This window comes from Rhinolophus sinicus, chromosome 14 (genome assembly GCF_057876585.1).
Source record: "Rhinolophus sinicus isolate RSI-liver-muscle chromosome 14, RSI-T2T, whole genome shotgun sequence".
Classification (NCBI taxonomy): Eukaryota; Metazoa; Chordata; class Mammalia; order Chiroptera; family Rhinolophidae; genus Rhinolophus; species Rhinolophus sinicus.
The window spans coordinates 37,057,493-37,070,046 of NC_142514.1; the positions used below are offsets into that span (position 1 = coordinate 37,057,493).

At 36.0% G+C, this 12,554-nt stretch overlaps 1 protein-coding gene across 2 annotated transcripts in view; it reads left to right on the forward strand.

Annotated features, from left to right (window-relative positions):
* The window catches only part of ZFYVE9 (zinc finger FYVE-type containing 9), a 130,120-nt gene that overhangs the window by 18,467 nt on the left and 99,099 nt on the right, over window positions 1-12,554 (forward strand). The window lies entirely within an intron of this gene.

A 12,554-nucleotide genomic window follows, 5' to 3' on the forward strand; every position in this document is an offset into this window, starting at 1 on the left:
TTTTTCTTCAGTCTAGCTAGTGATTTGTCAATTTTGGTGATATTTTCAAAGAACCAACTTTTGATTTTGTTGCTTTTCTCTATTTTTAAATTTTATTTCCACTCTAATCTTTATTATATTCTTGCTTCTGCTTCCTGTGGTTTTAGTTTGTTCCTCTTTTTCTAGTTTCTTAAGAAGGTGGAGAGTTAGGTGTTATTATTTGAAATTTTACTTTAAAAAAAAAAAAGGTATTTATAGCTATAAATTTCCCTCTAAGCATTGCTTTCACTGCATTCCATAAGTTTTGGTGTGTTGTGTTTGCATTCTAATTAATCTGAAAATATTTTCTAATTTTCTTTGTGATTTATTATTTGACCTGTTGGTTAATTTTAGTGAATTGTTTAATTTCCACAGATTTTTAAATATCTCAAATTTCCTAACATGAATTGATTTCTGATTTCATTTCATTGTGGTCAGAAAAAATACTTTGTATGATTTCAAGTCTTTAAAATTTATTGAGGGCTTATTTTATGACTTAATTTGTGGTCTGTTTTGACCCATGTTCACTTGAGAAGAATGTATATTCTGCTGTTGTTGGGTGGGGTGTTCTGTAGATGTCTGTTAGATCTAGATGGCTTATAATGTTGTTCACATTTTCTATTTCCTTCCTAATTTTCTCCCTAGTTGTTTTATCCATTATTGAAAGTGGGGTATTGAAGGTTAGAACTATTACTATTGAATTGTCTGTTTGTCAATTCAGTTCTGTTGGTTTATGTTTCATATATTTTTGGGTTCTGTTAGATACTCTAGCTTTAATTCTGATGCGTAATATGGATTAGATTCTGTGTATGTTAATACTGTTGATAGATAAATAAAACATTGATCCCATCATATATGCTGTGAACAATAAATGAAATTTGTCTTGGTATAGCTTTGATGCTTAAGTGATTTTCACTAGTAGTAAATTGTTATGTATATAGATCACATCAAGAAGCACTTGTCTCTGAGAAGACTTAACATCATGGAGGCAGTGGTTTATTATAAAAGCTTATGTGCATGTGAGTCACAGTGAACTGTAGAGGTTAACCATGGCTGAGATAAAGTATTCAAATAATTAAGTTGCCAATGTGTTAATTTTTTTTGAGATTAAAGGGCAGATGATAATTCAGAGGGTGTCAAAAATATATGTACACATTTTAAGAAAGGAAAAAACTGTATTAAAATTGTAATACTCAATATATACCGATAACAAAGATGAATACAAGTCATGTGTATATATTTTTTTGGCATCCCCGGTATTTCTTAACTGTTCCCGAAAGAATTTGAGTTAGTACCCATTATTATTAAACTATTAACACTATTTACCTTTTATATAACCAAGACCTAAACCATATCTAGCTTAGCAGGAAGAAGCAAAGAAGTATCCATTATGTTATAGTCTATGGATATTATTTCTTTTTAATCTTCATAGCAATCTTTTGATGTGGGTGGTGTTGCTGTCATTATGCAAATGAGCAAATTGAAACTCAGAGATTTACTGATTTGACTAAGGTCATTGGTGAGTGTTCTTTTCATTTTCTGTCATTCTTTCAGGCTTTCATTCAACAAATATGCCAGGCTTTGGAGATGCAGCCATGACCTTGTCAGACATGATCCTTGCCCTCTTGAAGTGAATTGTCTGATGGAGTCCTTTTACTGAGTTTTGAGCCATATTTCATATAGTAATAACATATATTTGTAGAATATAAGGTATTTTTTCATCATAATCTAATTTTATAATTCTTGTTGCAGTTTGTGACCCAGATGAATTAGATATTATTCCCATTTGAAAACTGAGGGAAACTGAGACTAGATATTAAGGTCATATGGTTAGTAAATGGCTGAGCTAGCATTCAATCCCAGGTCATCTGGCTCCAAAATCTGTACTTCTTTCATTACTCTACATTGTCTTATTGTTTCACGTGAAACTATAAGCCTAGATCACCAAGAATGATACCGTGGAAAGTAACCAGTCTAGCAGCACTTAGCAAAGCAGAGCTCTCTACAAGGCAGGGCGTGTGGGAAGCGAAAAAAAATTGAGACTCAAACAGTTGTGTGCTAAAATGGACATTTTCTTAAATAATGCAGAGAGAAGAAATGCTTTGGAGAGGGACTACAGCATGAGAAATGTTGCACAGACGTGGACTCAGCAGCACCTACCGTGTTTCCCCAAAAATAAGACCTAGCCGGACGATCAGCTCTAATACGTCTTTTGGAGCAAAAATTAATATAAGACTGGGTATTATATTATAAGACCCGCTCTTATAGTAAAATAAAACCAGGTCTTATATTAATTTTTGCTCCAAAAGACACATTAAAGCTGATTGTCCGGCTAGGTCTTATTTTTGGGGAAGTAGGGTAGATGGGCTCAGGGTATAGTAACTACCAAGGGCTCCCGCCCACCCTCCCAAGAACAAAGACTTGAAACAGACAGTGAATTTAAGACAAAGAGACCCAAACAACACCAGGCTCTGTACAGAGCTATCTGCAGCTGCAAATCAGAGTGTAATCTTTATATGAGGAAGGGATTTCTTGTTTTACATTGACTACCTCAGCTACTTTTATGGAGCTATAGAGATAGCGATCTATTCAGTAAAAACATTTGAGTGCTTCCTCTGTGTAAAAGCTCTGTTAGGCATTGTGGGAGTGATACCAACATAAGTATGACACCATCCTTGCCCACAAGGAGCCTGTAACCTAGTAAGGAGATTTTGCATTCATTCAAACAATACTTGTTCATCCAGAGTCTATTATATGTCAGACCCTGTACCAGGTGTTTAGGAGACAAGAGTAGATAACATAGAATCTGCCTCTCAGCCTTTAGCTTATACTTTCCATTGCTTGGAGAGTATTTCTTTACCTCCTTCCCCAAAGTCTAAGCAATTAGAAACCTTTTAAAGTAGAGAGCAGGACCTGAAATTCTCTTATGTGACTTGGTCTCAAATACAACCTGATAGCCTATTGGTCAGAGCTTAGGTGTCATACTAGAAAATATATGGATTGTATTTAACAGTCAGAGTATTAATGTCCAGGATACGTAAAGACGCCGACAAATCACTAAGAAAAATACAAACATTCCAACAGAAAAAAATGGGCAAAGGATTTGAAGAAGAGATCACTGAATAGGAAACACAAAAAGCAAAAATATATGTCAATATTATCAGTAATAAGAGAAATGATTCAGTAATGAAATATTTTTACCTCTTACTGACAAACATAAAAATTGATAATAGCAAATTTAAGTAATAATAAGAAAACGTGGAGCACTTTTTCTTTGATAGGCACAACAATCCTGTGAAGTAGGTTTATTTAAAAATCATATATTTAAAAATCCATTATACTTTGTATGGTAGATGATTATAGACTTCTGTCACCTTCTTAATGAGGTGATCATGTCACATCATTATATTGTACACCTGAAACTGATACAATATTGTGTATCAACTCTACTACAATTAAAGAAAACTGTTAGGGTACCCTGTTGATCGATGAGGTCTGACAATTAAGTTCGTGAACTCATCCTAGAAGAAGTGCTGCATACCTCATTGCTGAATATCACTACAGTCACCTTCGAAATGCTCCCCTTGTATTGTCGCCAACAGTTTATGGCTCTTGCATTACGATAATGCCCCAGCTCACATGGCACTGTCTGTGAGGGAGTTTTTAGCTAGTAAGCAAATAACTGTATTGGAACACCCTCCCTACTCACCTGATCTGCCCCCCAATGACTTCTTTTTTTACCTGAAGATAAAGGAAATGTGGAAAGGAAGACATTTTGATAACATTCAGGACATCAAGGGTAATGCGACGACAACTCTGATGGCCATTCCAGCAAAAGAGTTCCCAAATTGCTTTGAAGGGTGGACTAGGTGCTTGCATCAGTGCATATTTTCCCAAGGGGAGTACTTCGGAGGTGATGGTAGTGATATTCAGCAGTGAGGTTCGTAGCACTTTTTCTAGGATGAGTTCGCGAACTTGATTGTCAGACCTTGAACTCCAACTTGGCAGATTGTGCTATATACACTACTACTAGTGAATCTTATACTATGTTGCAGAAACTCTCAGCCAATAAGTTTAAGTGTTATGCCACCTTAATTTGAGTGTACTACCTGTCGAAGGGCAAAATTTACTGTGGTTCTTTTAAGGTGTGTTGATGGAAATGGTAGAGAAATGAAGAAGGTAAAGATCAAATTATGAAGGTTGGTAAGCTGAAAGGTCATAAACATCAATGAAGTCTTGGAGGATTGTATTTATTAACTTGTTAATTCACAAAATCTCAGCATATATTCATAGAACACATATTTATTTATGCTTGCCAGGTGCTGTGCTTAGTGCTGTCAGTACTTCGGTGAACAAGATAGTCATAGATCCTAACTCATACAGCTGATATTTTACAAGTTACCAAAATAATCAGAGAGTTATAAGGGCTATGCAGGAAAACTAGTCCCGAGGGGTCAGAGGAGGGCTTCCTTGAGGAACTGAGATTTAATCTGAGAGCTGAAGCTTGAATGAATTTGTATTAGCCAGGAGGAGAGCGTCAGAAGAGTGGGAAACAGCAAGGAGGGGGAGCGTCATGAATAAAGGACCAGAGGTGGGAAGGAACATGATACTCGTGAGGACTAGGCAGATCTCAGTGTAGATGGAGAGAAATAAACAGGAAGGAAAGTAGCAAAAGAATAAATTGGAGAGTTAGGCAGGGGTTAAATTTTGCAGGACCTGGGGGGCTGGATGGCTCAGTTGGTTAGAGCAGGAGCTCTGAACAACAGGGTTGCTGGTTCGATTCCCACATGGGCTAGTGAGCTGTGCCCTCGACAACTAGATTGAAGGACAATGACCTAGAGCTGATGGGCCCTGGAGAAACACACTGTTCCCCGATATTCCCCAATAAAATTTAAGAAAAAATTATGCAGGACCTTATAAAGTAATAGGAAGGTATTTTGATATTTTAAGTGCAATAGAAAACAAAGAGTTTCAAGTAGAATAATCACTTGATTAGCTCTTTTTAAAGATTACTGTAACTGCTTAGGGGAGAATGGGTTGGGAAGGAGATGGCAAAGTAGAAATGAAGAGGATCATTGAAAAGATCATTTCAGTATCAAGGTGTGGAACAAAGGTGGCTTGGATCAACGTATGGTTGTAAGCAGAGTAAATGGATTTTCATTATTTTAGGAGATGATTGAATGTTGGTGGTGAGCATCATGGAGAAGGAGGGATAGAGAATGACTATATCATGAGCAACTGGGTAGATGGTGATATAGGGAACAGAGAAGACACATGGTTGATTACCGTGTTTCCCCGAAAATAAGACCTAACTGGAAAATAAGCCCCAGCATTATTTTTCAGGATGACATCCCTGGAACATAAGTCCTAATGCATCTTTTGGAACAAAAATTAATATAATACCCAGTCTTATTTTCGGGGAAACATGGTAGTATGAGTGTAGATGTACATAGTGAGTTTGAGATGTTTATGAGACACGGAGACATTGAATAAGCACTGTATAAATGGGTTTAGAATGCAGAAAAGAGGTCTGAAGTGGTGAAAAGGAAATTGGGACTTAACAGATGGTGTTCCAGACAATGATAGTAGATAGAATTCCTTAGAAAAGAATAAATTAAAAAAGAAGAAGACTGAGTACAGAACTCAGAGTAATTTTAACATTTAAGATTGGGTAGAAAAGGAGGAGTTGGATGAAAGTGAGGGAGCTGTCAAAGAAGTAGGAGAAAAATCAATTTTTAGTGTCGCATAAGACCTGGAAGAAGAATATCGTAAAGGAGGAGAATGTGACCTACAATGGAATGTTGCTAAGATGGGGAAAGAAGCCAGAAAAGAAGCAGGGCATGCGTGAGAGGTGATGGAGGTGATTTAGACACGGATAGTTGACAACTTTTGAGAAAATATTCCTCTTAAATGTGAAGGGTTCATTCACTGTTTGTAATTTGAGGTATAGTAAAACATCCAGATGGAGAAATAGTGTGTGTCAGGTATGTGAAGCTGTGGTCCTGGAAATTGAGTGAGAGTTGAGGGTTAGAGAAAGGGTTGCATATACTCCTGTTACTACTCTTGGCGCGCACAATTGGTACTGTACAAGTTATATCTCCCTGTCAGTCTGCTTCCTGCCGTGATCCAAAGGATAAGACTCTAACCCCAGTGAATTTATCTCTTATGTTTTATCTACTTGTAGATCATAGAATGTCAGAATTAGTGTCTAATCTTTGAAATTTTGGGTATGCAGTTAAGGTTGAAACTGTGATTTTGATGTTGTTTGTCTCAATTTATATCATACATTTGGGATATATTTGTTAAGACTTTTGTTGGAAGTTAAACCAACCAACTGGAAACTTTTATAAGGATACTAGAGTACCTCAGAATCCAAAAGCAGGGATTGCAGCTGTGCCTCTCAGGAATAGTGTAGACGGGTCTGTGGTTCATTCTGCTTAGGTCAGGGGCTCACACCAATTTAATAAACTGGTTAGGTTATTAGGGTTCCCCTGAACATGCCATTTTATCTTGCAATAAAAATTTATGTGTATGTATGGGGTAAAAGGTGGGCAACTCTAGATTTGTTGGCAGAGATAATCCAGTAGATATCTGCTATCTAGAAATTAGAGATCTGGACTTGGACTGATATAATGTTAATTAATGGTTCAGTCATGAACAATCTATATGCTATGTTAGGTATGTTGTATGTCTGAATAGGCCCTATACCATGTGTATACAAATTTGTTTGTATTGTCTTGACTCTTATTACTCCAAACATGAGAATTACATGTTCCTCATTTTAGTGCCAATCTCAAATCAGTTGCTGTTCTAGAGATTTGAGTGCGTATTGTATGTATATTTGATACATCTGTTATCATGTTTCCCAATATTTGTTAAATTACTGTGCTTTTTGTTTAGTGTGTACTAGGTGAAACAGCCACCTGGTTCTAATAGCTCTTGACCAAGAATGCTGTGTTTGTGAAAAGATGCCAGGTTGATATCCCGGAAATTGAAGCCCTGTGTGAATGTGGGGTAGCAACAATGTCACCTTCCTAGATCCTGCTCCCTTAAATGTACTTTGGTCTTGGTTTGCAGGAATAAAGCCCTTCTCAAAGATGATCTCATTTCTTTTTTCTGCCATTGTGAAAGTGTTCATATTCAAAGGGTTTTATTTTAGGATCAAATGTACTTAAGCCTCTTCCGAAAATTGAACACTTAGGTTACTCTTTTGTTCCTGTATTTCTTTTCATTGTTCAGACTTGAATTGATCACTTAAGACCAGTGGCCCTGATGGATTATTAATTGTATAAACAAACCAGCACTGGTTTGTTTTATTATTCAAATCACACTTTGCTTATTCTCTTCTAATTCTTTCACATGGATTGCTTTTTGATGACAAATAATAATAGTTACCATTTATTGAGCACTTACATGTCAGATTTAAGCGAGGCATTTTATATAACACATTCTTCTTCATTAAAAACTATCGTGCAAAGTATAGTTTTCATATGAAATATAAAGAAACTGAGACTCAAAAAGTTTTAAGTGACTTGCTGAAAGCAGCAATGCTGTTAAACGTTAGAGCATGAATTCACACTTGGATTTGCCAGAGTCCTGCGCCATGCTCGTTTACCAAACTCCACTGACTACTCGTTAAAGGTACTCATGTGGATTGAACGTTAATCAAGCAGATCAATTATATGTTGGTAATGGTTGATTTGGAATTCTGATACCAGTTTTGCTGGATATTCCATTGTTGTATTCATAGATACTCTTGAATCACACTTTTTCTGTTTTTTAAAGGTAAGTCATCAGACTAATAGGAGCTGTCTGAAGAGTTGTGATTATTGGTAGGAAGCCTTGATAAAACATGTTTTAAGTGAGAACTGTTCTTCAGTATGTAAACTAATAATTTTATGTTGGTATTAATAAACTTTGAAATAGTAAGTACAGTAGTGTCTTAGCAATCTCAGCACAACTCTTGAGATCCTTTGTATGGAAAAATTTCCTAGGTGGAAGTGCTTTGAAAGTAAGTTTTACTTATGTCACAAGTGGTTATAAGCACTTACTCTGTGCCACATATTATGCCGTATACCAGGAATGTAATGATAAATAAGACAGAAGCAGTCTCTATCTGGAAAAAAACCTCAATAACCTGGAAGGGGGAGACAAGTCGTTCAAAAAAGTTCATAATTTGGTTGGTAAGTGCTATGATAGAGAAAGTAAAAGATATACCAGAAAGAAGGGGCACCTATTCCAGACCTAGATCAGAAGGGCTTCATGAAAGATACGCTATATAGGGTAGCATAAAGAGGTGGTAAGTAAGAATTAGTCAAGTGACAGTGACAAGGGCAGAGTATTCCAAGCCAAATAATAATGAGTGAAAGCCTGTTTTGTTGTTTTGTTTTGTTAGTTATGAGTTTTATTGAGATAAAATTTGCATATAAAATTTCAAACATTCAGTTGTTTTCAGTATATGAGTACTCACAGATTGTGCAACCGTCACCACTAATTCTAGAACATCTTCATTACCCCAGAAAGAAACCCCTGTGCCCTTATTCCCTCACACCCTAGCCCCTGGCAACAACAAATCTAAAGATTTGCCTATTCTGGGCATTTCATGTAAATAGAATCACACAAGAAGTGGTCTTTTGTGACTGGCTTCTTTCATTTAGCATAATGTTTTCAAAGTTCATCCATATTGTAGCATGTATCCGTATGAAGGCCTGTTTTGAGGAATGGAGATGAGCAAGATTGAGAATTGAAAGTTCAGTTGATCAGGATGACCAGTGCATAGAACAAAAATTTGAGAATAGAAAGAAGGAATCATACCTGGAGAGAGAAGCAGAAAGCAAATCAAACAGCTGTGTTATAGAGGGATGGACTTTATTCTAAAGGCAATAGGATACCATTGAATGGTGTTAAGTACAAAAATAATATAATCAGATTTGTGTTTTATATTTGTTTAGAGAATAGGCTAAATGGATACAAAACGGGTGTGGGACAGGAAGACTAGTTAGGATTCTTGCAGCAATCTGGCCAACAGAAAGATGGTAGTGTGGGATATGGCAGTGGGAATGGAGAGAAGTGGATGGATTTGAGAGATTTAAAAGGGAAGATTGACAAGACTTGGTGTTAGAATGTAGAGGTGGGGAGAAGGAGAGGTAATATCTAGAATGGCAGTTAAGTTTTTGGGTTGGTGAGCCAGATGGATAATGATGCATAGACTCATTTAGGAGCTGGCTAGCTAAATGAATTCCCGGGGTACTGATCCATAAGGAGTACTAAAGGGGTATTGGAAAGTTAATGAGATCGGAAAAAATGCGTTTACCATAGTTCTTTACTTATTAGTAGAGTACTATACTGTTTAGAGGAAAACTTTGATAAGCTACTGTAGAAGGTAAGATCCCCTTCCTTCACCCTAGCTTCTTGCTTGAATAATGAGGTGTCTCCTAAACTGTACTCGCCTAAGAAGTCCAAAGGCTGCTTTACTGAGTGGGATATGCACATTTGGAGTTAGCACTAAATAGCTCAATAGAGGAGAGGCTCCATCAGGGAGGTCTTCTTTTTTGCCTGTTCCTCTTCTGGTTCTAACCCTTTTCTTTAGAATATTTATATAATATTTATATAAGGGTTGAAGAGTAACAAATTACTAACCTGTTACGTATGTCTATTGCTATATAATAAAGTACACCAAAGCATAGTGGCTTCAAACAACTTATCTCTTGTGGTTGTGGGGATTGACTGGACCCAGCTAGGTGGTTCCCTCTTAGGGTCTTCATGCAGTCGTAGTAACACAGTGGCTGGAACTAGAGTTATCTTGGGGCTTGCTCATTGACATATGTGAGGTTCATGGGCCAGGTCACCTACCCATGGCCTTTCCATGTAGTCTCTCTGGCATGATAGCTGGATTCTAAGTGAGTGTCCCAAAAGACCCAGGCAGAAACTGTATTAGCTTTTAAGACCTAGCTTTGGAAGTTACCAAAGTGCCCCTCCTATTTTGCTGTATTAGTTGAGGTAGTCACGAAGGTCTGTCCAGGTTTAGAGGAAAGGGGATATAGATTTTACCATTCTTGTAAGAAAATCATGTGGGATGGGAGCTATTGGAGCAGCCAGTTTTGGAAATATAATATGCCACACCCCAACCGGAGAGCCCTGTCCAGACTAGGATAGGGAGCCAAGAAAAAGGACTTTGGAATATGGAATGCAGTTTAGTACATGTTGAGTTTAATTCCTTGACAGACTTCCTGGTGGAAATGTTATTAAGAAGTTTGATTACTAAGCAGATACTGAATTTGTTCTGTGGCGAGCAGAATTAATCAGAGCTAAGATAGGAAATAATATTAAACTGAGAATATTCTTTAGTTTATCCTCCTCATTTTCTTCTCTTTTTTTTAACCTATGGCCAGGACTTTGAAAATTTATTACCTTCGTAGATCTCTTCTGTTATAAACATGTCCACATCAGGTTCCTGTAAATTGCTTGCATCTTATATTTTAAGTATCATCATTATTCATGTCATTTTTCCTCATATGTTTATTTAAAAAATAAAATCTCGTTATCTCAATTTTAGATGATTCTCCTTTCTCTTTCCCTATATGATAATTAAAATTTTAATCTTTGTTGTGTATCCCAGGGAGATACTTTTTGAAAATCCTTGTCTTTCCTATTTCCTTCCTTTTTCAGTTTTCATACTTCAAAGTAAAAATTTAAGTAGCTTGGGGTTTTATTAATTGAAATAGGAAAAATTAGGACTGTAGAGGCTTGGAAACAACGTAAATCACGCAAACACTATTGAGATTCTGTATTTTGGTGTATGTTTTTTAAGACTTTCAAGTTTTCCCCCAAATACGGAGTCTGATCATTTGTACCACTTTGTAAATTGCTCCTTTCACTTGACATTTAGATTTTTCCCAATATTTTACTATTTTAAATGTCAGTCTAACAATTACCTTATTCTAAACCTTTCCTATTCAATTATTTCTTTAAGATAAATCTCTAGAAGGGTAATTACTATGTCAAAGGTCCTATGTTTATATAAAAATGATAAAATTTCTCAACTGCTGTTTAAAGTCTTGTCACTCTTTTCTCTCCCACTAGAGAATTTCTCTTTTTTGTTTCTCTCTTGCATTTGCCTATTGTCCCTTTCACATGTCACATTCACAAATATTTCTTAGGGAGGAAGAAATCATCAGCATGAGGTTGATTATTTAAATATGGACTACATTAATGTCATACAATTTATTTCTTCTTGCCACGTTTGGCAAGCACTATGTGGTATGCCCCTGGTTACAGACAATGAAGACATACTTCTTGTTCTCAATGAACTCACAGTCCAGTGGTAGAGATAGACATTCTAGGAAGGTGGGGATGAGGTACAGGGTTGAAAGAAGAATGACTAAGGAAAATGTAGTGGGAAGTCATAAATGTAAAGTTGAGACCAGTCACCATCTATGTGATTTTTTTTTTATCCAGCCACAATTAAGCTGCTTAGGGGAATGTATGAAGTAGGTAGACAGTTGGATTTAACCAGGCTTGAGGCTTTGCCAGCTGAAGCTAGAAGGTCAAAGGGATATAATACTAGAAGAAAGACTTATGTTTGGGACAGTTACATGATGTTACTGGACTAGCTTCACATGTTAAAATACACACATGCACAAGATTTGACTTTGAGTTTGTAGAATTAATTTTATTTGTTTATAAAAATCTTCAATTAGGTATTAGAGGGGAGGACCTTACTTTTGCCTCATTCTCATTTTGACTTTGGTACTTCTGCCCCATACAGCCCTTTCATACTTCTGATATAATTTATTAGTTCGTTTGATAGGTGTAAGTCTATTACTTAGCATCCATAGCTCTTCTCATATAGAGTCTATAGCATGTGCATATTTTTTTCAAGTTCTCAAGACAGGAAAATCTACCAGTGATTTTCATTCCGTAATTTTTATTGGTTTCTGGAATTTTAGGCCTTTTTATTATTCTCTTATTTTTTAGTAAGTACATAATATTCACATCATATATAATATTCACATAAAATATAATGGAATTATATTTGTAATGTCAACAAATTTCTTCTGTGCTTCAGTGTATCTTTAAAATTAAATGATGTTTATTAGATCACCTGTAACATACTTTCTTGTTATGAAAATTCTATGACTATATGTTAGATATTTTTTACAGATAATTAGAGATTCTTGGTTTTATTCTGATTAGGTTCAACTACTTATCTTGTTCAAGGCTAAATTAGGCCCCTAAAGAATTTCAAATGATCTCTGAGCAGTTTTAGAGGCATTTGTTGGACTACTAGAACTTCATGGATGTTGTCATGTAATCAGAAGAAGGAAATAACATTTGAGAAAGTTTTGTCTTTTGCATACCTCTGATAGTAAAGGTTAAAATGGGGTTAATTTATTCTTTGCTTCTAAGCATGGAATCATGAGACTCCATTTGGAGGAAAAACAGTGGTTTGGCAATAAAAATCTTAGCAGGAAGCTTTTGAATCTCATTTTAAGAATTATAGATAGATAGAAAAAAAATCACCTAACAGGACTTTC